The sequence below is a fragment of the Myotis myotis genome, unplaced genomic scaffold (assembly GCF_014108235.1).
Source record: "Myotis myotis isolate mMyoMyo1 unplaced genomic scaffold, mMyoMyo1.p scaffold_m19_p_1, whole genome shotgun sequence".
NCBI lineage: Eukaryota > Metazoa > Chordata > Mammalia > Chiroptera > Vespertilionidae > Myotis > Myotis myotis.
The window spans coordinates 172,761,450-172,787,103 of NW_023416313.1; the positions used below are offsets into that span (position 1 = coordinate 172,761,450).

At 39.0% G+C, this 25,654-nt stretch overlaps 1 non-coding gene across 1 annotated transcript; it reads right to left on the reverse strand.

Moving 5' to 3' along the window:
- Nucleotides 1-10,324: 10,324 nt before the first annotated feature.
- Nucleotides 10,325-10,488, reverse strand: LOC118661936. Its single transcript, XR_004969537.1, has one exon. It is a non-coding gene; the product is annotated as a U1 spliceosomal RNA (small nuclear RNA).
- Between the last annotated feature and the right edge of the window lie 15,166 nt (nucleotides 10,489-25,654).

Below are 25,654 nucleotides of genomic sequence, written 5' to 3' on the forward strand. Positions count from 1 at the left end.
AAAAATAAAATAAAAAGACCACATGTTAAGACACTAAATAAGTCTTAACAAATTCAAAAATATTTAAATCATATCAAGCATCTTAGACCACAAGGGCATGAAACTGGAAGTCAACTATAATAAAAGCACTCAAAAACATTCAAACATCTGGAAGCTAAGCAGCATGTTATTAAACAATGAATGGATTACCAAGGAGATCAAGCAAGAAATCAAAAATTTCCTAGAAACAAATGAAAATGAACACACAGCAACCTAAAATCTATGGGACGTGTAAGCAGTCCTGAGAGAGAAGTTCATAGCATTATAGGCCTACCTCAAAAAACAAGAAAAGGCTCAAGTAAACAATCTAATCCTATAATTAAGTGAATTAGAAAGAAAACAACAAGAAGATCCCAGAGGAAGTAGAAGGAAGGATGTAATAAAGATCATAGTGGAAATAAATAAGCTAGAGACAAAAAAAAAAAAGATTAATAAACTCAAGAGCTGCTTCTTTGAAAAGATAAACAAGATTTATGAGCCTTTGCCAAACTCATGAAGAAACAGAGAGAAGACCCAAATAAATAAAATCAGAAATGAAAGAGAATTAACTGACATCACAGAAATACAAAGGATTGTAAGAAAATACAAGGAACAACTACATACCAAAACTCTGGACAACCTAGGTGAAATGGACAAATTCCTAGAAAATACACAACCTGCCAAAACTCAATCAGAAAGAATCAGAAAACCTAAATAGGCCAATAACAACTAATAGAGTTAAACCAGTAATCACAAAAATCCCAGCAAACAAAAGTTCTGGACCAGATAGGTTCACAGGGGAGTTTTACCAAACATTCAAAGAAGAACTAACACCAATCCTCCTCAAACAATTCCAGAAAATTCAAGAAGAGGGAAGACTTCCAAGCTCTTTTTATGAGGCCAACATTACCCTAATCCAGGGGTGGGCAAACTTTTTGACTCGAGGGCCACAATGGGTTCTTAAACTGGACTCAGAAGAAGGAGCTGCGGCCGTGTTTCCCGATGTTGCCATGTTAATACTGCTGCTGGTGAAGGAGCGGAGGGGAGAGCAAGAGAACCCTCCGCTCTTTCGGCTCCACGGGCCGGATAGAACAGCCGAACGGGCTGGATCCGGCCCGCGGGCCGTAGTTTGCCACGGCTGCCCTAATCCCAAAACCAGATAAAGATACTACAAAGAAAGAAAATAATAAACCACTATCCCTGATGACCATAGATACTAAAATACTCAACAAAGTATTAGCAAATTGGATTCAGCAATACACTAAAAGATCATACACCATAACCAAGTGGGATCTATTCTGGGGATGCAAGGTTGGTTCAATATTGGAAAATCAATAAACATAATACATCATATAAACAAAATGAAGGATAAAAATCACATGATCATATCAATAGATACAGAAAAGGCATTTGACAAAATCCAGCACCCATTTATGGTAAAAAACAAAAAACAAAAAAAAAAAACCTCTCAGCAAAGTAAGAATAGAGGAATCATACCCCAACATACTAAGGCAGGGGTGGGCAAACTTTTTGACTCGAGGGCCACAATGGGTTCTTAAACTGGACTGGAGGGCCGGAACAAAAGCATGGATGGAGTGTTTGTGTGAACTAATATAAATTCAAAGTAAACATCATTACATAAAAGGGTATGGTCTTTTTTTTTTTTAGTTTTATTCATTTCAAACGGGCCGGATCAGGCCCGCGGGCCGTAGTTTGCCCATGGCTGTACTAAGGCCATAGGTGACAGACTTACAGCCAACATCATATTCAATGGACAAAAACTAAAACCATTTCCCTTAATATCAGGAATAAGACAGAAATGTCTACTCTTATTCAATATAATACTGGAATTCCTAGCCACAGTGATCAAACAAGAAGGAAACATAAAAGGCATCCAAATGGAAGAGAAGAAGTAAAACTGTTATTTTATATATATAGTTCTCTTTTTTTATTGATTTCAGAGAGGAAGGAAGAGGGAGAAAGAAATAGAAACAACAGTGATGAAAGAGAACCATTGACTGGTTGCCACCCCCCCCCCACCCCCCCACTGGTTATTGAGCCTGCACCTGGGCATGTGCTCTTAACTGGAATTGAACCCGGGACCCTTCAGTCTGCAGGCTGACATTCTATCCACTGAGCCAAACTGGCTAGTGCTGAAAATGTTATTATTCACAGATATCATGATATTTTACATAGAAAACCCTAAAATTTCACTCAAAACTGCTAGATTTAATAAATTCTTTTGGCAAAGTAGCAGGATACAAAATTAACATCCAGAAATGGATGGCATTTTTATACACCAATAAAGATCTCTTGGAAAGAGAAACTAAAAATAATCCTATTTACCATTGCAACAACAACAAAAAATATAATACCTGGGAATATACTCAACCAAAGAGGTAAAAGACCTATTCTTGGAAAACTATAGGACATTGAAGGAGGAGATAGAGGGAGATACAAACAAGTGAAAGCATATACCATATTCATGGGTTGGAAGAATTAACATCATTAAAATGTCCATACTACCCAAAGCAATCTACAGATTCAACACAATCCCTATTAAAATACCAATGGCATATTTCACAAATTGAGAACAAATATTCCCAAAATTTATATGGGACCAAACAAACAAACAAAACACACACACAAATATCCTCAGCAGTCTTGAAAGAGAACAAAGTTGGAGGAATCACAATACCAGATATCAAGCTATATTACAAAGCCACTGGAATGAACACAGCCTGGAACTGGCACAAAAACACACACACAAAAAAACAACTGGCATATAGGCCAATGAAACAGAACAGAGACCCCAGAAATTGATCCATGCCAATATGGTCAACTAATAGTTGACAAAGAAGGCAAGAGCATACAGTGGAGTAAAGATAGTCTCTTCAATAAGTGGTTTGGGAAAATTGGACAGGTACATGTGAAAAAATGAAGCTAGACTACCAATTTAACCAATTTACATCATGCACAAGCATAAACTAAAATGGATGAGAGACTTGCCCTGGCTGGTATGGTTCAGTTGGTTGGCCATCAATCCATGGACCAAAAAGTTGCTGGTTTGATTCTCATCAGGGCACATGCCTGAGTTGTGGGCTCAATCCCATATATATAAAAAAATGTAAGCCATAAAACTATAAAAACCCTAGAAGAAAACATAGGTAGTAAAATCTCAGACATTTCACCAATACATCTCCTAGGGCAAGAGAAACAAAGGTAAAAAATACACAAATGTTACTACATCAAACTAAAAAGTTTCTGCACAGCAAAAGGAACCACCAACAAAATGAAAATGGAACCCACTGTATGAGAAAACATTATTTGCTAATGATATATCTGATGAGTTAATTCCCAAAATATACAAAGAACTCATACAACTCAACACCAGGAAGACAAACAATCCAATTAAATAATGGGCAAAGGATCTGAATAGTCACTTCTCCAAAGAGGAAATACAGATGACGAACTGACATGAAAAAATGCTCAATGTCACTAATCATTAGAGAAATTCAAATCAAAACAACAATGCGGTATCATCTTATACCTACAAGTACTGGTGAGGTTATGGCGAAAAGGAAGCCCTAGTATACAGTTGGTGGGAATGCAGACTGGTGCAGCCACTGTGAAAAACAATATGGAGTTTCCTCAAAAATTAAAATTGGAACCACCATTTGACCCAGTGATCCCATTTCTGGGAATAATATCCTCAGAATCCCGAAACACCAATCAGAAAGAATATATGCACCCCTTGCCAGAAGAAGAGAGAGAGCAAGATATTGAAAACCTATTTGAAGAAATAATGACAGAAAACTTCCCCTACCTGCTGAAAGAAATAGACTTACAAGTCCAGGAAGCGCAGAGAACCCCAAACAAAAGGAATCCAAAGAGGACCACACCAAGACACATCATAATTAAAATGCCAAGAGCAAAAGACAAAGAGAGAATCTTAAAAACAGCAAGAGAAAGAAAGTCAGGTACCTACAAGGGAGTACCCATACAACTGTCAGCTGATTTCTCAACAGAAACTTTGCAGGCCAGAAGGGAGTGGCAAGAAATATTCAGTGATGAATGCCAAGAACCTACAACCAAGATTACTTATCCAGCAAAGCTATCATTCAGAATTGAAGATCAGATTAAAGAGCTTCACAGATAAGGAAAAGCTAAAGGAGTTCATCACCACCAAACCAGTATTATATGAAATGCTGAAAGGTATCCTTTAAGAAGAGGAAGAAGAAGAAAAAGGTAAAAATATAAATTATGAACACCAAATATACATCTATCAATAAGTGAATCTGAAAATCAAGTGAATAATCTGATGAACAGAATGAACTGGTGATTATAATAGAATCAGGGGCATAGAAAGGGAGTGGACTGGCTATTCTTGGGGGGAAAGGAGTGCGGGGGATGCGGGAAGAGACTGGACAAAAATTGTGCACCTATGGATGAGGACAGTGGATGGGAGCGAGGGAGGAGGGTGGGGTGGGAACTGGGTGGAGGGGAGTTATGAGGGGAAAAAAGAGGAACAAATAATCTGAACAATAAAGATTTAATTAATTAAAAAAATAAAGAATTGTTCTCTTCCCACAGGCATATCTTAAATACAATAAAAACTATTGGCAATAATAAAAGAAAAAAAAAAGAAAAGAAAAACACCGGCGCTATTGACAGAAAATGTCTAAAGACCGACGTGCCTTTGAAGTTGAAAGAAGGCGGTGGCAATGACAAAATATATCTAGAGAACAGTCATTAACAAGTCCTACCAATACCGGTAGGAACTGCCTTCTCAGTGAAAATTGAGTACATGAGGATGCAATTCTCGAACATAGTTGTGGTAGAATGACTGTTCGATATGAATTTTGCCTAACACTAAATTTCTCAGATGAAAAACCATCTGATGGGAAATTTACTTGATGTTGTAGCAAAGGGAAAGTCTGTCCAAATGATATACATTTTCCAGATTACCCGGCATATTTAAAAAGATTAATGACAAACGAAGATTCTGATAGTAAAAATTTCATAAAAAATATTCGTTCCATAAATAGTTCTTTTGCTTTTGCTTCCATGGGTGCAAATATTGCATCGCCATCAGGATATGGGCCATACTGTTTTAGAATACACGGACAAGTTTATCACCGTACTGGAACTTTACATCCTTCGGATGGTGTTTCTTGGAAGTTTGCTCAACTCTATATTTTGGATACAGCCGAAGCTACAAGTAAAAGATTAGCAATGCCAGAAAACCAGGGCTGCTCAAAAAGACTCATGGTCAACATCAACAACCTCATGCATGAAGTAAATGAATTAACAAAATCATACAAGATGCTGCATTAGGTAGAAAAGAAAGCCCAATCTGAAGCAGCAGCAAAAGATATTGCTCCCACAGAAGTAACAATGGCAATTAAATATGATCATAACAGTGACCCAGGTAGATAGAATTCTCCTCGTGTAACCGAGGTTGCTGTCATATTCAGAAATGAAGATGGAGAACGTCCTTTTGAAAGGGACTTGCTCATTCATTGTAAACCAGATGCCAATAATCCAAATGCCACTAAAATGAAACAAATCAATAATCCTGTTTCCTACATTAGATGCAATGACATATCCTATTCTTTTTCCACATGGTGAAAAAGGCTGGGGAACAGATACTGCATTAAGACTCAGAGACAACAGTGTAATTGAGAATAATACTAGACAAAATGTAAGGACACGAGTCACACAAATGCAGTATTAAGGATTTCATCTCGGAACTCCCATTTGACCCTGTGATCCCACTTCTAGGAATATATCTCAAGAAACCAGAAACAACAATCAGAAAGGATATATGCACCCATATGTTCATAGCAGCACAATTCACCATAGCTAGAATCTGGAAACAGCCTAAGTGCCCATCAGTAGATGAATGGATTAGAAAACTGTGGTACATCTACACGATGGAATACTATGCTGCTGTAAAAAAGAAGGGACTCTTACCATTTGCAACGGCATGGATGGAACTAAAGAGCATTATGCTAAGTGAAATAAGCCAGTCAATGAAGGACAAATACCACATGATCTCACTCATTCATGGATAATAGAGACCATTATAAACTTTTGAACAATAATAGATACAGAGGCAGAGCAGCCTCAAACAGATTGTCAAACTGCAGCGGGAACGCCGGGGAGGGGCGGGGGGCAGGAGGGAGGGGGGTAAGAGATCAACCAAAGGACTTGTATGCAGGCATATAAGCATAACCAATGGACATAAGACACGGGGGGGGTAGGGGAGGCCAGGGGATTGTCAAGGGCGGGGGGAAAAAGGGACACATATGTAATACCCTTTGTAAGACTGTAAGCAATAAAAAAAAATAAAAAAAAGGATTTCATCTCTCTGTGTGGAACACATTCAATCCTATTTTAAATGCAGGAAAATTAACTCAACAGTTTATTGTGGATTCATATTAAAAAATAGAGGCCAATCGGATTAATTTCATCAAAGCAAACCAATCTAAGTTGGTTTGAAAAATATAGTGGTTGAAAAATATAGTGGTTTGATGGATTATCTCAAATCTAGATCTGAAAATGACAATGTGCCGATTGGTAAGATGATAATACTTCTATCATCTTCTGAGGGTAGTCCCAGAAATATGCAGCAGCGATATCAGGATGCTATGGCAATTGTAACAAAGTATGGCAAGCCCGATTTATTCATAACCATGACATGCAACCCCAAATGGGCAGATATTGCAAACAATTTACAACGCAGGCATAAAGTTGAAAACAGACCTGACTTGGTAGCCAGAGTTTTTAATATTAAGCGGAATGCTCTTTTAAATGATATCTGTAAATTCCATTTATTTGGCAAAGTAATAGCTAAAATTCCTATCATTGAATTTCAGAAACATGGACTGCCTCATGCTCACATATTATTGATATTAGATAGTGAGTCCAAATTACATTCCTCTAATTAATTCCCTTTCAATGTGCATGGATTTCATGCACTGGGCCACTGGTTAATTATAAAAATCGTGAAAAAAATGAGAGAAGTTATATGCCTGGAGTGTGACCCATCCACCATGACCTGCCCAATTAGGAATTTATGATCAGATCACCCTGTGAGGTTACTTTCTATAGAACCCCCCCTTTTTTAAACTCACAGTTATAGCTATAATCTTTAATCTTGATTAATAATAGAAATAGTGGCCTATTATAACAAAAAATTTCTAAAATATGTGGCATTAGTTTAGCATAATAGTCATGTAGGAATTAAGGAAGTATATAGTAGGCTGGATAACTGAAGATTCACATTAGGCAGTTGCTATACTGTTACCTACAATACTTTAGGAGGCAGATCAGTACAAGTACATAATTTATAGTGCTAAGGGTAGAGTAATGAAAGCAATATTTTTTTAAAAATATATTTTATTGATTTTTTTACAGAGAGGAAGGGAGAGAGATAGAGAGTTAGAAACATCGATGAGAGAGAAACATCGGTCAGCTGCCTCCTGCACATCCCCCACTGGGGATGTGCCTGCAACGCAGGTACATGCCCTTGACTGGAATCGAACCCGGGACCCCTCAGTCTGCAGGCCGACACTCTATCCACTGAGCCAAACCGGTTTCAGCCAGAAAGCAATATTAATAGTAGGTGTTGGTGACTTTTATAAAAGATTTTTTATTGACTTTTAGAGAGAGAGGGAAGGAGAGAGAAACATCAATGTGAGAGAGAAACATTGATCTGCTGCCTCCTGCACATTCTCTACTAGGGAGTGGGGCATCTGCCTTGACCAGAAATCCAACCGGTAACCTTTTGGTGCATGGGACAACGCCCAGCCAACTGAGTCACAGTGGCTAGGGCTGTTGGTGACTTTTTAAGTGTGATGTGCAAGGTACTACCAGAAAGAGATTAGCATAGAATAGAATTAACTGGTTTACAAACAGAAATGAAAGGGAATAGAGAAAGTCCCACATTTCGGGGCTTTGCAGGATTGGAAAACACATTACTTCCAAAGAGAGAGATGCCTTTAAAAGGCTTTGAGCAAAAAAGCCCTAGTAGGATTTCAACAAAATAACTCAGCTCTTAAGATAAGATCAGATTACACATGGGGTACCTGAGAGCAACTATTGTTGCATATAACCTCAAAGTAGTAGCTATTATTTTTTCCCCCAGCTTTACTGAGGTATAACTACCAAAATATTGATACACTTAAAGTATATACCATGATAATTTGAGATATATATCCATTGTGAAATGATTATCACAATCAGGGTAGTTAATACAGCCATCACCTCACATAGTTACTGTGTGTGTGTGTGTGTGTGTGTGTGTGTGTGTGTGTGTGTGTGTGTGGTGAGAAAGCTTAAAATCTACTCCCTTAGCAAATTTCAGATATACAATACAGTACATATTATGCTGTGCATTAGATTCTTAGGACTTAGTCATCTTGTAATTGAAAGCTTGTACCCTTTACCAGCATCTCCCCAAAGCAGCAGCTATTAAATTGAGAGAGAGAGATTTGGTAAAGAAAGTAGAGAAATAAGACAGCTTTTAGAACTATGTGCCCAGAGGGAATATTGTTGGTGCTTTAACCATTACTCTTGGATATTTATCCACCTTTCTGGGGTGCTCCCCTTGCACCAGGTTTCACTGGGCTTTTACATTCAACAGCCAGGATCTGCAGCTCTTCTTTAAAGAACTACACTTAGGTTATTGGAGTCACTTTGCCTGCCTTCACAGAGACTGGAAGTACCTGGGGATTTCTATGCCCTTAGGGCCAGCTCTTAACCAAGGACTGATAAATGCATGACTGTGAAAGCTCTAATTCCCCTGACTTAGAAGGGAACAACTTTGAGGCATACACTCCAGAATTCCCCTATAGAGTCAGGCTGACACTACCCTCTGGGTTTTGTGTAAAGTTGTACCCTTGCCTATGTGCATATTCAACTATTACTCAAGCTCCAAAGCCACCCTTCAGCTTTGTGATGCTTGTGTCTGGGAATCTTCAAACCAATTTTTTGCTTTGCCAGCTGCTCCCTGTTATGTTCTGCTAATAGAGAACACTAAAGGGAGACTGCAAGGCTGTAGGAGGAAGAAGGGATTGCTCCTTCCTGTTTACTTCTAATTGCTTTATGTTCCTAATGAGGAATAGTGAAGAAAAAAAATGAGTCACTATAGTAAAGCTGCTGAATTACTAAAATCAAGTAGATTGAGGCATGAGGAAACGATTCTGTTCTTGTTTTAACTAGCCTGGAAACTTTCCAATCCTATGTCAAAGCCTGGGTATACATCAAACCTCCATATAACCCTCTATTTACCCCCCAAAGGGGGTAAGTGGGCATCATCTAATCTGTTGAGAGCCTGAATAGAACAAAAAAAGGTAGAGGAAGGATGAATTTGTTCTCTCTGTTTGAGCTGGGACGTCCACTTTCTCCTGCCCTCAGATATCAATGCTCCTGATTGTTGGGCCTTTGGCTTCAGACCAGGACTTATACCACCAACTCCCCTGGTTCTCAGCCTTTGGATTTGTACTGAATTATACCACTGGCTTTCCTGGTTCTCTCTCTCTCTCTCTCTCTCTCTCTCTCTCTCTCTCTCTATATATATATATATATACATATGTGTGTATATATGTGTGTATATGTATATATATGGAGATTTATTATATATAATATATAAATATATAGAGAGAGGTTTATAATATTTTATATATGTAATTTTGCCTTTCTCATTCTTCTCACTTCCTAACAAGAGTGTATTGTACAGTTATTCTTCTTCACTTCTACCATTATATCTTGGGTATAAGTCTGGTGGGAGGAGTAGATTGCTTGTCTTTTTAGTTCAGAGGACATCAAACCAAGAGAATTCACATCTAGATCTGATGGAAAGATCTGTGCACCATCTGGGATTTTAAACAGATGTAATGACTCATGGGCCTTTAGGCTATATCCTTTGGAGATGGATTACTACTGTAAGGGAACAGGAGAAAAACTGATATTTGGGACTAGAAGAGTGGATCAAGGCAGAGACAATTACTTAATTTCCTCCTTTGAACATTTTCCATTCCTCTCCCATTCAAGTGGCAGTATATAATTGGTGCAGGTCAATGGAAGGTCATCAGAAGCAATTTACACCAATGCTTCTTGAAAGTGTGGTTCAGAGAACAGTATCATTCTATAACTTGTTTCTGGTCCATAACAAGGTAAATATAGCAAATCAAAGTGTTTAGAAACTTTTATAGAAATTTGACGTTCTACATTTTGATTGTCTTTTACAAAAGTAATAATCTGCAACAGGATGAAAGTCTTCTTTTTTTTTTTTATATGCCAGGGGAGAGCACAAATGCAGTCTCCTACTACCTCAAATTATGCAGTTGAGTTTCCCACAATTGGGGGAGACACAGGTGTCAGGACATCAGGAATGCAATGGATAAGGCTCACCCTGGGAAAAGCACCTTCATGATTATGGTATCTCCCCTGCCAGGTAAGTTTTGGAAGTTTTTTTTAAAGTGGTCCTTTGCTACAGATAGTTTGAGAAGTCATATTTGAACTTCTATCCTGACCTCTAAACCCTCAACATTTTTTCAAGATCTTTTTGTTCTTCAGTTGGCTAGGCACAGAGGATCCACCAGGGTATTTTGAAGGCCTAGAAGATGGTAGAAGTAACCTGGGTAGAACTAACCTGGGGCTTCTGAATGATGATGGAACAGAAACACCTCCCCCATCAAATACATCAATCTATACTAGACTATGAGGTGAGTAAGAAATAAACCTTAAAATGTTAAGTCACTGAGACTTTGGGGTTATTTGTTTGAGTAGCTAGTATTAGTTACCTAAATATATTGTTACTGAATTTTCCTATGACATTGACTTTAACCTCTTACTCATGATTCCTGAATTTAGATCTTCAGAGCACATCCCTCTGAAAAGCCTTAGAGTCATATATCCAATCACATACTCAATAATCCTATTTGGATGTTTTACAGGATCTAAAAAGTCAACATTTCTAAACCTTAATCTATTATGCTCCTACTTTTTTTCCTTCTCTATTCCATTTTGTTGATCCATATCGCCATCCCTCTGATTGTCCAACCCTGAAACATAGGTGTAATCTCAGTTCACCATAACCAGTCAACCCTGTACTAAGTTCTGATGATTCTATATTCTTTACATCTTCCTAAGCTATTTCCTTCACTTGATTTGTTCCTCTACTCTATCTCAAGTGAGAAGATCTTCTATTGTATACTCCTGGAATTACTTCCTCATAAAATCACCTTTTAAAAAGCAAATATAGCCGAAACTGGTTTGGCTCAGTGGATAGAGCATCGGCCTGCGGACTGAAAGGTCCCAAGTTCGATTCTGGTCAAGGGCATGTACCTGGGTTGCGGGCATATCCCCAGTAGGAGATGTGCAGGAGGCAGCTGATCGATGTTTCTCTCTCATCGATGTTTCTAACTCTCTATCTCTCTCCCTTACTCTCTGTAAAAAATCAATAAAATATATTTTTTTAAAAAAAGCAAATATAAGTATGTACTACCCATGCTTTAAAAATACATCATTTTTTTTTTACATAGTCCTTGAGATAAAATTCATGCACATTAACATAGTGTACTAATACTATGGGTTGGATATTTCAATCTCCATTCTACTCTCCTTCTAATTGGAGATTATCGGAAGCTAAAAGCTATATTCCCCATAAAGCCTTGCCACAAGAGTTGTAGATGTGGTTGGTTCTGCCAATCTGATGCACTACACTAAATTTGGAAGATGAAAATGAAGTAGAAGCTGTCTTCTGTTATTATAGCTACTATTGGCAAGCACGATTATGAAAATGTGAGTGTTAGAGGCAATTGCAGTGGAGTAGCTAAGTTCTGGTATCTACTCACCAGTTCCATGGATGTGAGAGCAATTGAGGCAACATCAATGGCAGCAGCAGCAGCTTCCTGACCCCTAGATCTCAGCTATGAAATCATAGCAATCCCTTGACTTCTATTCCTCCAGCCCTTCCACTAATATTTTATGTATTAAAAACCTTTCTAAAATACCTAAAGTAGTTTCTATTTCCTACATACACATTCTGACCAATTAACATAATATACAAGGCTTTTCATGATCTGGTCCCCATTTTTCTTTCTAATTTCATGATGCTCTTTCCCACTGTCACTCCATTCACATCCACCTCCATACATTGTAGCTGAGCCATGCTGACCTACTTTCAGATCTTCGAATGTGCTGTTTTCCTTATTCATGTTACCTGTCTTCAACTTTCTCATTTATTCAAGATTCAACTTGAACCTTACCAACTCTGGAAAGCCTTCGTAATATCTCTGCTCTCATCTGTGGGCTTGTAGTTGAAATTTCTCATTCTTTTTTCTTTTTTTTTGCCACATAGCATCTGAGTTCATTACATATGCTTGAGACAATCCCCATTCTTATGGGGCAGAGATTTCCACCTTTGTAGAAACTGGATATGCCAGGTTCTTGCTTTCCCACCTCCTTTGTGTTAGGTATGTGCACATGATCTAGGATCTGTCAATAGGACACATCTACTCCAGATTATGAATTAGAAGCTAATGGCATGAAAAAGCCTGTGGTGTGTGTGTCTGTGTGTGTGCGCACATTTGCATACCTTTGACAATGTGTGGCAGTAGAGAAGTCACCTTACCCAGTTTCTACAGTGCCAGTAATTGTAGCAACAGTGGTGTGGGCAGTGTGAGCTTGAGTGTTCATGCTACCTATATAATAAAAGAGAAACATGCAAATTAACCATCCCTCTGCTATGCTCAAGCCACACCCACAAGCCACTCCCACCACCCAATCAGGAGCAAGTATGCAAATTAACCCAACTAAGATGGCAGCAGCCAGGCCACAGAGCTGGAGCAAGCAGGAGGCTTAGGTTGCCCCTGGCGATGGTAAAAGCCAAGCTTCCCACCTGCCCTGGCTAGCCCTCGGCTCCACTCAAGGCTACAAAGTTTCAATTATAGAAGATAAATAAATCCCAGAAAAAAGAAAAAAGGAGAGGCTGGGAGCTTGAGTCGCCAGGGGGCATGGCCAGCCTGAAAACAGTCATCAGCCCCTCATCCAGGCTGGCCAGGCACCCCAGTGGGACTCCCCCAACCTGTAGGGGCTGTGGGCAGCCTGAAAATGGCCCTCAGCCCCTCACCTAGGCTTGCCACACCCCCATGGGGTGAGGGTCCCTGCTGGGGGGCTTGGCCAGCCTGAAAACGGCCCTCAGCCCCTCACTCAGGCTGGCCAGGCACCCCAGTGGGACCCTCACCCTGATCCAGGACACCCTTCAGGGAAAAACAACCAGCCCCCACCCGTGCACCAGGCCTCTATCCTATATAATTAAGAGCTAATATGCTAATTAGACTGGATGGCAGAACAACCTTCCAGAATGACCTTCCGGAATGAACAGTGGGCAGGTGGCAAGGCTGCAGCCAGGGCTGTGAGGGCCGAGGCAGCTGGGGCTGTGAGGGCCTACGCTTGCGCAAATTTCATGCATTGGGCCTCTAGTATAGGATAATATTCTATTATATATGTGTAATTAAAAGGTATAAATAAAACATCTTCTTTACCCATTCATCTGACCTTACCAACTCTGGCAAGCTTTCCTGATATCTCTGCCCCCATCCATGGGCTTGTAGTCGAAATTTCTCATTCTTAGTTTGGATACTTAGGTTGTTTTCATTTCTTGACTCTTGTCAATAATGCTGCAATAAACCTGAAAATGCATGTATCTTTTTGAGTTCGTGTTTTTTGTTTTCTTTGGATAGATCCCCAGAAGTGGAATTCTGGTTCATACAGTAGTTCTATTTGTAATTTTTTGAGGAACCTCCATACTTTTTTCCATAGTAGCTGTACTAATTTACATTCCCACCTAGTGCACAAGGGTCCCCTTTTCTCCACATCCTCAACAACACTTGTTTCTTATCTTTTTGACAATAGCCATTCTGAAACATGTAAGGTGATATCTCATGGTGGTTTTGATTTATATTTCCCTGATTACTAGTGACATTGAGCATCTTTTCATGTAGCTGTTGGCCCACGTGAAACTTGCCTGCTTTTTCAATATTAGTCCAAGATGGCTAGAATTGCAATTTATCAAGTATGAAAGTAGCATTTTAAATGACATATCCGGCAAGCAACACATATGTGAAGCTTCTAATTTTCATAGCACAAAGGAAGTAGTATTTAAAAAATGGGATAGCCCATGTTGCAAATATTTGAGAGCTAGAGTGAGATGGCCAAGTCATTTAAAGTGAGGTTCTCCATCAGTTCTGGAACATCTTTGGCCATTATTTCCTCAAGTATTGCCTCTGCTCCATTCCCTTCTTCCACTCCCTTTGGAACCCTGATTAAATGCCTCCATGTTTCCTAACTTTTTTTTCTCTATTTCCCATATTTTTCTAAAATACCTTCTAATTTGCTGTTGTATTTATCCGCTCATCCTAACTATTCATATATTGTAGCCATTTCTGTACAATATCGGTTCTTTTTCAAATTTGATCACTACCTTTTTGGAATATTCTGATATTTTAAGTTTGTACATCTGTTTCTTCTCCATACCAAGGCAACATTCCCTTTGCTCAGCTGGTTATGAGAGGGTAGGTATGTTTCAGGTTTCTTTTTACATCACTGAAGAAGAGGTCATGGTACGTTCCTACTTTGGTCAGGCCCTAGGTGTCAACTTTTGATTCCTCCATGCATGAGAGTGCTCAAACCAAAGCCCAAATGGGCCAAGATCAGCAAGTTCCCTCAGAGTGAAAGCAGCCTCTGCGCATCAGTGCTTATGTCTCTAGATTCTAGTGTTTTTTAAGATTTTGGCTCAGAATTTCCTTACTACCTTGACACCTCTACAAAGCTTTTATAAAATATAATAATTTTTCCAATATTTTAAGGTGTTATTTTTGCAGAAGGATCAAAAATAGAAATAAAATACATAACTTTAAAAGGAAGAGATGTTTTCTTTAATATGTGTGACTTCTTTTCATATCTGAATTATGCTAGCTGCACAGAGTTGGGAAGCAGCCCCTCCTCTTCACTTTTTTAGAAGAGTTTATGAAGTATTGGTATTAATTTTCTTTCTTAAGTGTTTGGTAGAATTCACCGGGGAAGCCCTTCCAGGCCTGGAGTTTTCTTTGTGGGATAGTTTTAAGTTATACATTCAATCCTATATAATAAAAGGCTAATATGCAAATCGACCAAATGGTGGAATGACCATTCGCTATGATGCATACTGACCATCGGGGCAGATGCTCAATGCAGGAGCTGCCCCCTGGTGGTCAGTGCACTCCCACAGGAGGAGTGCCGCTCAGTCAGAACCCGGCTCACGTCTGGCGAGTGCAGCAGAGGTGGTAGGAGCCTCTCCTGCCTCCAGGGCAGCGATAAGGACCCTGAGGAGTCCTGGATTGCTAGAGGGTGCAGGCCGGGCTGAGGGACCCAGGCCCCCCTCCTACCCCTCTCCCCCCCCCCCCAGTGCATGAATGTCATGCACCGGGCCTCTACTATCTTTAATAAATATACATATACTTAGTTTATTTATTTCTTCTAGGATGAGCTTTGGTAGTCTCTGTCTTTCAAGGAATCTATTTCATCTAAGTTGTCAGACTTATTGGCACGAAGTTGTTCATAGTATTCATTCTATTCTTTTAACATCTTAATAATCTGTATTGATATCTCTTTTCTCATTCTAGATATTGTTAATTTGTGTCTTCTCTCTTTTTTTCTTTTGCTAATCAGTCTGGCTAGAAGTTTATTAATTTTTTTTACTTAAAAAGACTTTTCATGGATTTCTACTATTATTTTCCCTTTTCTATTTCACTGATTTCTGCTTTGGTCTGTATTATTTCCTTTCTTCTGCTTATATTGGGTTTGTCTTTCTCTTTTGCCAATTTCTTATGGTAAAAGCTGATATCACTGAATTGAGACCTTCCTTCTTTTCTAACATAGGCATTTTGTGCTATAAATTTCTATATACAGATTTAGCTGCATGGAATAAATTTGATTTGTTGTGTTTCCATTTTCATTCGGTGCAAAATACTCTCCTTCAGTTCAAATCCTTCTTGATTTCTTCTTTGACACTTAGGTATTTAGAAATGTGATATTTAGTTTCCAAATATTTGGATATCATTAATTTCTCATTTTGGGGCTAGTTTTTTTTAAAATTAAGAGAGTTTATTTTATAAAACAATTTCAGGTTTTCAGAAAAATTGGGCAGGAAGCACAGAGTCCCCAAATAACATTTTTCTCCTTCATCCCAGTTTCCCCTATTATTAACATCATACGATACATTTGTTGCATTGTCTTCAGTTTACATTAGGGTTCATTCTGTGTTGCATAGTTCTAGAAGTTTTGACACATGCATAATGTTATGTATCCATTATTATAGTTTTCTATGGAACAGTTTCACTGGCCTAAAAATTCCCTGTGCTATACCTATTGATTCCTTCCCTCTCCCCCTCCCTAAATCCTTGCCAACCACTGATCTTTTATATATATATATATATATATTTCACTCTATTTATTTAGATCTTTTTTATGTCATTTTTTTAAATTAAATCTTTATTGTTCAGATTATTACAGTTGTTCCTCTTTTTCCCCCCATAGCTCTCCTCCACCCAGCTCCCACCCCACCCTCTGCCCTTACCCCCCCACTGTCCTCATCCATAGGTGTACAATTTTTGTCCAGTCTCTTCCTGCACCCCCATACCCCTTTGCCCCCAAGAATTGTCAGTCCACTCCCTTTCTATGCCCCTGGTTCTATTATATTCACCAGTTTACTCTGTTCATCAGATTTTTTATTCACTTGATTTTTGGATTCACTTGTTGATAGATATGTATTTGCTGTTCATAATTTTTATCTTTACCTTTTTCTTCTTCCTCTTCTTAAAGAATACCTTTCAGCATTTCATAAAATACTGGTTTGGTGGTGATGAACTCCTTTAGCTTTTTCTTATCAGTGAAGCTCTTTATCTGACCTTCAATTCAGAATGATAGCTTTGCTGGATAAAGTAATCTTGGTTGTAGGTTCTTGGCATTCATCACTTTGAATATTTCTTGCCACTCCCTTCTGGCCTGCATAGTTTTTGTTGAGAAATCAGCTGACAGTCGTATGGGTATTCCCTTGTAGGTGACTGACTGTTTTTCTCTTGCTGCTTTTAAGATTCTCTCTTTGTCTTTTGCCCTTGGCATTTTAATTATGATGTGTCTTGGTGTGGTCCTCTTTGGATTCCTTTTGTCTGGGGTTCTCCGCGCTTCCTGGACTTGTAAGTCTATTTCTTTCACCAGGTAGGGGAAGTTTTCTGTCATTATTTCTTCAAATAGGTTTTCAATATCTTGCTCTCTCTTCTTCTGGCACCCCTATAATTCGAATGTTGGTGCACTTGAAGTTGTCCCAGAGGCTCCTTACACTATCTTCATATTTTTGGATTCTTTTTTCTTTTCTGGTTGGGTATTTTTTGCTTCTTCTTATTTCAAATCTTTGACTTGATTCTTGGGATCCTCTTGTCTGCTATTGGATCTCTATATATTATTCTTTATTTCAGTCAGTGTATGCTTAATTTCTAGTTGGTCTTTTTTCATATCCTCCAGGGTCTCACTAAATTTATTGGTGGTTTCTAGAAAATTCTTGAAAAACCTTAAGAGTGTGGTTTTGAACTCTATATCCAGTTATTTGCTTTCCTCCATTTCTGTCATTTGTGACCTGTTTCTTTGTCTCCACATTTTTTACGCTTCCCTGTGTTGGTAGAGTGGCTTTGTGTGCTAGGTGTCCTATAGGGCCCAGTGGCGCACCCTCTCCAATTACCTGAGGTAGACATTCTTGGTGCACCCCTTTGTGGGCTTTGTGCACAGTCTTGTTGTAGTTAAGCTTGATTGTTGTAGGCATCACTGGGAGTAATTGACCTCCAGGCCAATTGGCTGTGAGAGTCAGCTATGTCCACGGTGGGAGAACTTCTGTGCTGAAGACACCCTTATGGGGCAAGACTTGCTTCAGTGGGGCTTTGGTGCTCCCTGAGTCTGCCCCCTGAGTGTGTCCCTTATGGATCTGAGGAGTTGTAATTGGATGGTCCCACTCTGACCACTGGGTACACGGGCTCTTGGATCTAAGGAGGTGCTAATTTAGCCTCTACCTGAGGCTACCCAGCAGGAGCTACAAGGAGATCTGCAGATTCCCCTTCCTTGTTTGGGGTTTGGAGGTGCCCAAATGAGGTCCAGCTTTGAAGCAATGCAAGCTGCTGTGGGGCCTTGGGCCTTCTCTTGGAAGTTCTGGGTCTGTCTGGCCCAGCTGCAGTTTGTTAAGTAATTTTCAGATTGCAAAGGGCCAGGGCATTCATATGCAAAAGCCTCTGCTGCAGTCTGGGTGGGGTGGGGTCTCAGGGAATCAACAGGGCGGAGCAAGCAGCTATGGCTGATCCTCGGCCCTGCCCTAAGGGGTCCCGTGTCTCAGCGTCCTGGTAATCGCTGCAAGCACTGCTGAGAGAAAGCCGCCCTCGAGTTCCGAGTTCTGTCCACTGCCAGACAGTCCAGTTTCTCCCCGTGAGTCTGGGTCCCCAGAGACTTCCCGGAACTGGAGTTCAGAGCAGTTGGGAGCTTGTGACTCCCTCCCGATTCAAAAAGACAGCTGCATCCTCAGTTGCCAGCCCTTGTCTCGTGCGGCTCCGTACCTCTGCACTGTACTTCCGCACCACACCTCCTCTGAGTCTCAGTGTGCTTTTCTCTTTCCTTCTAGTTGTAGAATTTCCACTCAGCCAGCCTTCCTGTAGTTCTGGATGATGTCCGTTTTGTCTTTTAGTTGTATTTTTGAATTTGTTGTGGGAGGCAGCAATTTCCAGTGTTTACCTATGCTGCCATCTTGGCTCTCTCTTCCCAACCACTGATCTTTTTATTGTCTCTATAGTTTTCCCTTTCTGAAATATTGTATAGTTGGAATCAGAGAATGTGTAGTCTTTTCAGACTGGCTCATTTTCCTCAGCAAGGTTCCTCCACATTTTTTCATGGCTTGATAGATCATTTCTTATTATTGAATAATATTCTATTTTTCTGGATATACCACAATTTGTTTATTCATTCACCATTCATTTGGTTGCTTCTAGTTTCTGGCAACTATGATGAAAGCTGCTATAAACATTCATGTTCAGGCTTCTGTGTGGACAATTTTTTAAATCATTTGGATAAATACCTGGACACTAAGAATATGATTTACTTGTCCAGGGTCTTATAGTTAGGGAATAACAAAACTGGAGTTTAAATCCAAACAATCTGATCCAGAGCTTGTCCCCTTAACCACTGTGCTAAACTGCCTTTCAATGTGCAATATAAGACAGGTAAACATAGTAAAGGAAGATTTCACAGATGATGGGGCTTGAGTCCAGAAACTTTCAATGTGGAGTATGGTGAGATGTTTCTTGGAAAACTATAGTGTGGGATCGTGAAGATGGTTGCATAGCAATGTGAATTGCTTAATGCCGCTGAGTTATAAACTTAAAAATAGTTATAATGGTAAATGTTATGTGTATTTTACTGAAATGTAAAAAAAGTATAGTGTGCATGTTGGTTCATGGGTGTGGGAATAAATTAATCTAACTGAAGTTAAAGTTTTATTGAGAGAATAAAAGGCAATAAAATTGGATATGTTAATTTACCACAAAATCAATATGAACTTTTAATTATAGTATAAGGTACTGAGGAATCATTGAAAATTTTAGAAGATGTGATAGACATGAAACCTGGAACTTAAAAGTGTTAGACTGTGCTGTATGAGAACTTTATTGAAGTGAAGACAAGGCTAGAGACAAGAGAACCAACTCAACTCAGCTTAGCTATGTTCATGTGTGTATTTTCTCATTTCCTTCAAAAGCAGTGTTATGAGGTGGGTATTATCAACTCCATTCTATAGTCAGTGAAGCTAAGGTTGATTCAAGTTTGTAGTACCACTATATAGTAAAAGTACAGTAATGTAAAACCAGATCTCTTAACTTCAAATGCACTGAGATTCATGGATAGCAGCAGTAACATGGACTTGGGAATAAATAGACCTTTGTCAGAATCCTGGCTTTGTCTTTTACCTATGTGGTTCTAGGAAGATTTTGTTTGTCTGAGCCTCAATTTTCTTGTCTTTGAAAGTGTGATAAAAATATCCATCTCCTAAAGATTACATTCTATGTATATAAAGTGACAAGCCTAGTACATAATACTCAAGAAGAGCTCAATAATTGTTCATTCACTTTCTTCCTCCTTAATTTCTGATGTTTTCCTGACATTTTTAATAGTATGCGTATATATGAATCATTAAATAATGTAATTGTCTAATGATATTTAAAACGTTTTATTTGTAAATTTAGAGGGCTTTTTGCATTGAGAAATGATAAATTTCCTCACATTAGTCTCTTTCTGGATAGTAGAAAAGCACATTTTACTAATTATAGGCACAAAATGCTAAAGAAAAATTATGAACATGGTTTGGAAACTCATGTACATATTTATTTAACACCATTTCATGTCTCTAAGAGAGCTTTTGGAAAGTTATTTAGAAAGCTGAAAAGTCCTTGAATACCAAGTGGTTTAACAGGAATTTTTTAATGAGTTAAGTGTAAATGAATAAAAAACACATGAATTCTATTTTCTATAAATAGCACATGGTTTTGAAAACTGAAAATGTACTTGGAAAAAATGTCTTCTGTGTATGATTGAATTAAAATTCTTAAAAAATAATGTCCCCCTTGCCAAATGAGGCAAGCCCCATTTGGATTCTAGAGTATTACCAGTTAAAGTTCTCTCTGTTTAGAAAGAAAATACTGACCACAGCATATCTTATATATTTGATTTTGTTGAAATACAATTATTTTAGGATGGTGTCCAAGCCTATATCTGATGAGACTTCTTGGCTATTTCCATTTTCACAGTGGGTAGAATTAAATAATTTTCTTTTTGGGCAAAAGTAAAAGCAATTGTTTTCATCAACTTAAATTATTTATATGGGAGCAACTCTAGGACTTCAGACATGAGAACAGTGGGTGGGAGCGAGGGGAGGATTGTTGGCAAAATGTGACATCACAATTTCCCAAGAAGAATAGTTTATTTTGTCACAAAGTCAGGAGAATTAATCAACTACATTTTCATCAAAATACCAAGACCTTTCACTAACAATGCCAAGAGTATAGGTATCTCCAAATATTTCAGTTCCATTCTGTATAAGCTCTCTCTCTCTCTCTCTCTCTCTCTCTCTCTCTCTCTCTCTCTCTCTCTCTCTCTCTCCCCTAAGAAGATAGCTACACATTTGAGATCCAGATGAGGCAATCATCATAATTTTAATGTGATCATTCTTCTGGATGAAACCATCTGATCCCTTCTTTTGGTATTTAGAAGTTTCTACTCATTTGAAGTAATGGAAATATTTTAGTTCCAGTCTGCATATAGCTTGCTCGCTCTCTCCTCCCTCTCCTCCTCCCTCTCCTCCCTCTCCTCCCTCCTCCCTCCTCTCTCCTCTCTCCTCCCTCCTCCCTCCTCTCTCCTCTCTCCTCTCTCCTCCCTCCTCTCCCTCTCCCTCCTCTTCCTCTCTCCTCTCTCCTCCCTCCTCTCTCCCCTCTCCCCTCTCTCCTCTCTCCTCTCTCCTCCCCATCCCCTCTCTCTTCTCTTCTCTCTCCTTTCTCCTCAAGATGGTAAAACTGACTACATTTTGTTAGCTGTAAAATGAATGCAGATAAAATTGCTTTGGGATAAAGCATATGTTTGCACACTGAATGAATCCTAATATATGACCAAGTAGACACTGATTAAAAGGACCAGGAGAACTGGCAGAGGGTAGACATACACATCAATGTAAGAAAGTCGAGAGTCCAGAGATAAACCCTCATACTTACAATCAATTGTTTTGCAACAAGTGTGTCAAGACAATTCAATAGGAAATAAACAGTCCTTTCAAAAACTAGTGCTGGAACAACTAGATATCTAAGTGTGAAAGAATGAAGTTGGACCCCTACTTTATACCACATACAAAATTTAACTCAAAACAGATTAAGGACCTAAATGGATCAAAGACCAACTCAAATGAGTCAATGCTAAACTATAAAACTATGAGTAGAAAACTAAGCATAAATCTGTATGACCTTAGATTTAGCAATGGTTTCTTAAATATGACACTAAAAGCACAAGCAAAAGAGAAAAAATAAAGTAGACTTTGTCAATATTAAAAACATCTGTGCTTCAAAGAACAAGAGAGTAAAAAGACAAAGCACAAAATAAGAGAAAAATTTGCAAATCATATTTCTGATAAAGGACTTCTATCTAATATAAATAGAGAGCTATTACACTTAATAATAAAAGATAAATAACCCAACTTAAAAGTTGGCAAGGATAAGAATAGACATTTTTTTCAAAGAAGATATACAAATAGATAATAAGCACATGAAAAGATATTCAAAGTCATTAGTCATTAGGGAAATGTAAATCCAAACCACATCATAATTACTAGGATGGATGTAGTTAAAAATACAGATAATTGCATTTCCTATCAAAATCCCAATGGCATTTTCCACATAACTAGAACAAGTAATTTTTAAATTTGTATGGAACCACAAAAGATCCTGAATATCCAGAACAATCTTGAAAAAGAAGAATAAAGCTGGAGGTATACTCCATGATTTGAAGCTATACTCCAAAGCTATAGTAATAAAAACAGTTTGATATTGGCATTAAAGCAGAGACACAGATCAATGGAACAGAATAGAGAGCCCAGAAATAAACCCATGCATATAAGGGCAGTTAATTTATGACAAAGGAGCCAAGAACATACAATGGGGAAAGGATAGTTTCTTCAATAAATGGTGTTGGGAAAATTGGACAGTCAAGTGTAAAAGAATGAAACTAGATCACTATCTCACATGGTACACAAAAATGAACTCAAAATGGATTAAATATTTGAACACAAGACCTGAACCCATAAAACTCTTAGAAGAAAACATAGGGGGATAAATTCCTTCACATCAGTCTTTGTGGATATGACTCCAAAGTCAAGGGAAACAAAATCAAAAATACAAAAATAGGACCAAATCAAACTAAAACACTTCTGCACAGTGGAGGAAACCATAAACAAAATAAAAAGGCAACTTCCTGAAGAGGAGAAAATATTTGCAAAGGGGTTAATACTCAAAATATATAAAGAACTCACACAAGTCAGCAAGAACAAAACAATCCAATTTAAAAATGGGCAGAAGGCCTAAATAGACATTTTTCCAAAGAAGATATGCAGATGACCAACCTGCATATGAAAAGGTGCCCAACATCACTAGTTACCAGGGAAATGCAAACCAAAACCACAATGATAGGTCACCTCACATTTATTAGAATGGCTATTATTAAAAAGACAAGAAATAAGTGTTGGTGGAGATATGGAGAAAAGGGAACTCATATGCACTGTTGGTGGGAATTTACTAAAGTGGTGTAGCCACTATGGGAAACAGTATTGAGATTCTTCAAAAAGTTAAGAATAGAATTACCATATGATTCAGCTATTCCATTTCTGGGTATTTATGTGAAGAATATTAAAACCCTACAGTAAAACCTCAATATAATGGACTAATATGGTCAAAGAGGTGTCCATTCATACCGAAAATCTCTTGTATAATAAAGTAGTTTCTCTGAATGTTTATGTTAAAAAACTGAGAAATTAGTTTACCTATTTTTACTTATGTAGACACATTTGTATAATGAAAATTAAGTATGTATGAAAAGTTTAATTTTACAGAAAATTTTTCTATATGTATTACAGTCATTTTAAATTTACACTGAATAAGTCCAGTAAATATGTCACCAGTCATCAGGAGTAAACAAATGCACATGGGTGGGGCATGGCTTAGTGTAAGTGGGAGCATCAGCCAGCCTATTAAAACTGTTGCAAAAAGTCATGCCACATGACAATAGGACCAATTATCACATGGCATGTGGTGTGATCACATGCTAATCATTTGCCAAACATTGTTTACGAGTGGTAACCCTTGGTTTTAAATATGTAGATTATAGTTGTAGAAATTATTACAATTTTTTTCAACATATGGCCTATTTGTTAAAATGTGTTAAAAATAACAATGAATTGATAATAAAAACATAACCTATTAATTTAATTATAAGCAAATCTTGGTTAAAAGCATTTAAAAATTAACAAAGTGTTAATTTTCACATATGACATATGGACTAGAAATTTTATCCATTAAATCCAAGGTCCATTAAATCAAGGTCCTTAAAATCGAGGGTTTACTGTAATTTGAAAAGATATATGTACTCCTGTATTCATTGCAGCATTATTTACAGCTAGTGGCCTGGTGCACAAAAATTCATGCACATTAAAAGAGGATTAATTAGAAAAAATATTTTAATATTGCTATTTGCCCTTTCTCTATAAAAGAAGTGTCAGAGATGAAAAAGAATTAGTAAAATGTATATGAAAATCTTCCTCCTGTCAGAGTCTGGGGCATGCCATGGGACCCAGAGTCAAGTCCCCGCCCACCCATGGTGCCTCAAAATCACACGAGACCCAGACCCAGCCCGCCCCACCCCCATTGGGTGAGATCCAGACCCAGCTGGCCCCACCCTTGTCAAGCCCTGCTGGGAGGTGAGGCACAGCCTCAGGTCCCCTGTCAAGCCCTGCTGAGTGGGGGGCGCAGCCTCAGGGCCCCATCAAGACCCGCTGGGCTGGGGGGTGCAGCCTCAGGTCCCCCTGTGCACCCTCAGGTCCCCTGGGCCGGTGCTGGGGCAAGGGGCACAGCGCACGGCCTGAGGTTCCTTGGCCTAGCTCCAGGGCAGGTGGCCTGGCCTGAGGTCCCCCATCAAGTCCCACTGGATGGGGGGCGCAGCCTCAGGGCCCCTGTCAAGCCCCACTAGATGGGAGGTGCAGCCTCAAGTCCCCTGGCCTGATGCCAGGGTGGGGAGTGCGGCCTGAGGTCCCTTGTCACCCTGTCAGGCGGGGTGCACAGCATGAGGTCCTCGGGCCCGGCGCCGGGGCGGGCATGCGGCCTGAGGTCCCCTGACCTGGTGCTGGGGCAGGTGGCGCAGCCTGAGGTCCCCTGTCATGCCTCACTGAGTGGGGAGCACAGCCTCAGGTCCCCTGCCTTGGCCCAGCGCCACACAGCCCCAGGTCCCTGCTGATTGCTCGTTAAGGCTCATTACGGGAACTTGGCCTCTGCTGTGGGAGCAGCCATCTTGTGTTATGGAAACCTCGCCTCCACTGTGGGCGTCGCCATCTTTGTGATGGCTTGATGGTCAATTTGCATATTCCCTCTTTATTAGATAGGATAGCCAAAATATGGAAACAACCTAAGTGCCCATCAATGGGTGAATGGATAAAAAAGATGTTATATAAGTGTGAGGTAAAATTAGGTTTACATTTGTTCATATGGAAAATAATACAATAATTTAAAAATAATAATAGTAAAATAAACTGTGTTTCGTGTACTCACAACCATAAACCTACCTTTACCCCAGCCTGTATATAAACAATGGAATACTACTCAGTCATTAAAAAGAAGAAAATCTTGCCATTTACAAAAACCTGGATGGACCTTGAAGGTCCATCTGAGCACAATAAGTTAGAATTAGTATGATATCACATGTATGTTGAATCTAAAAACAAAAAAATGAACAAAAACAAAACAAAACAAACTCA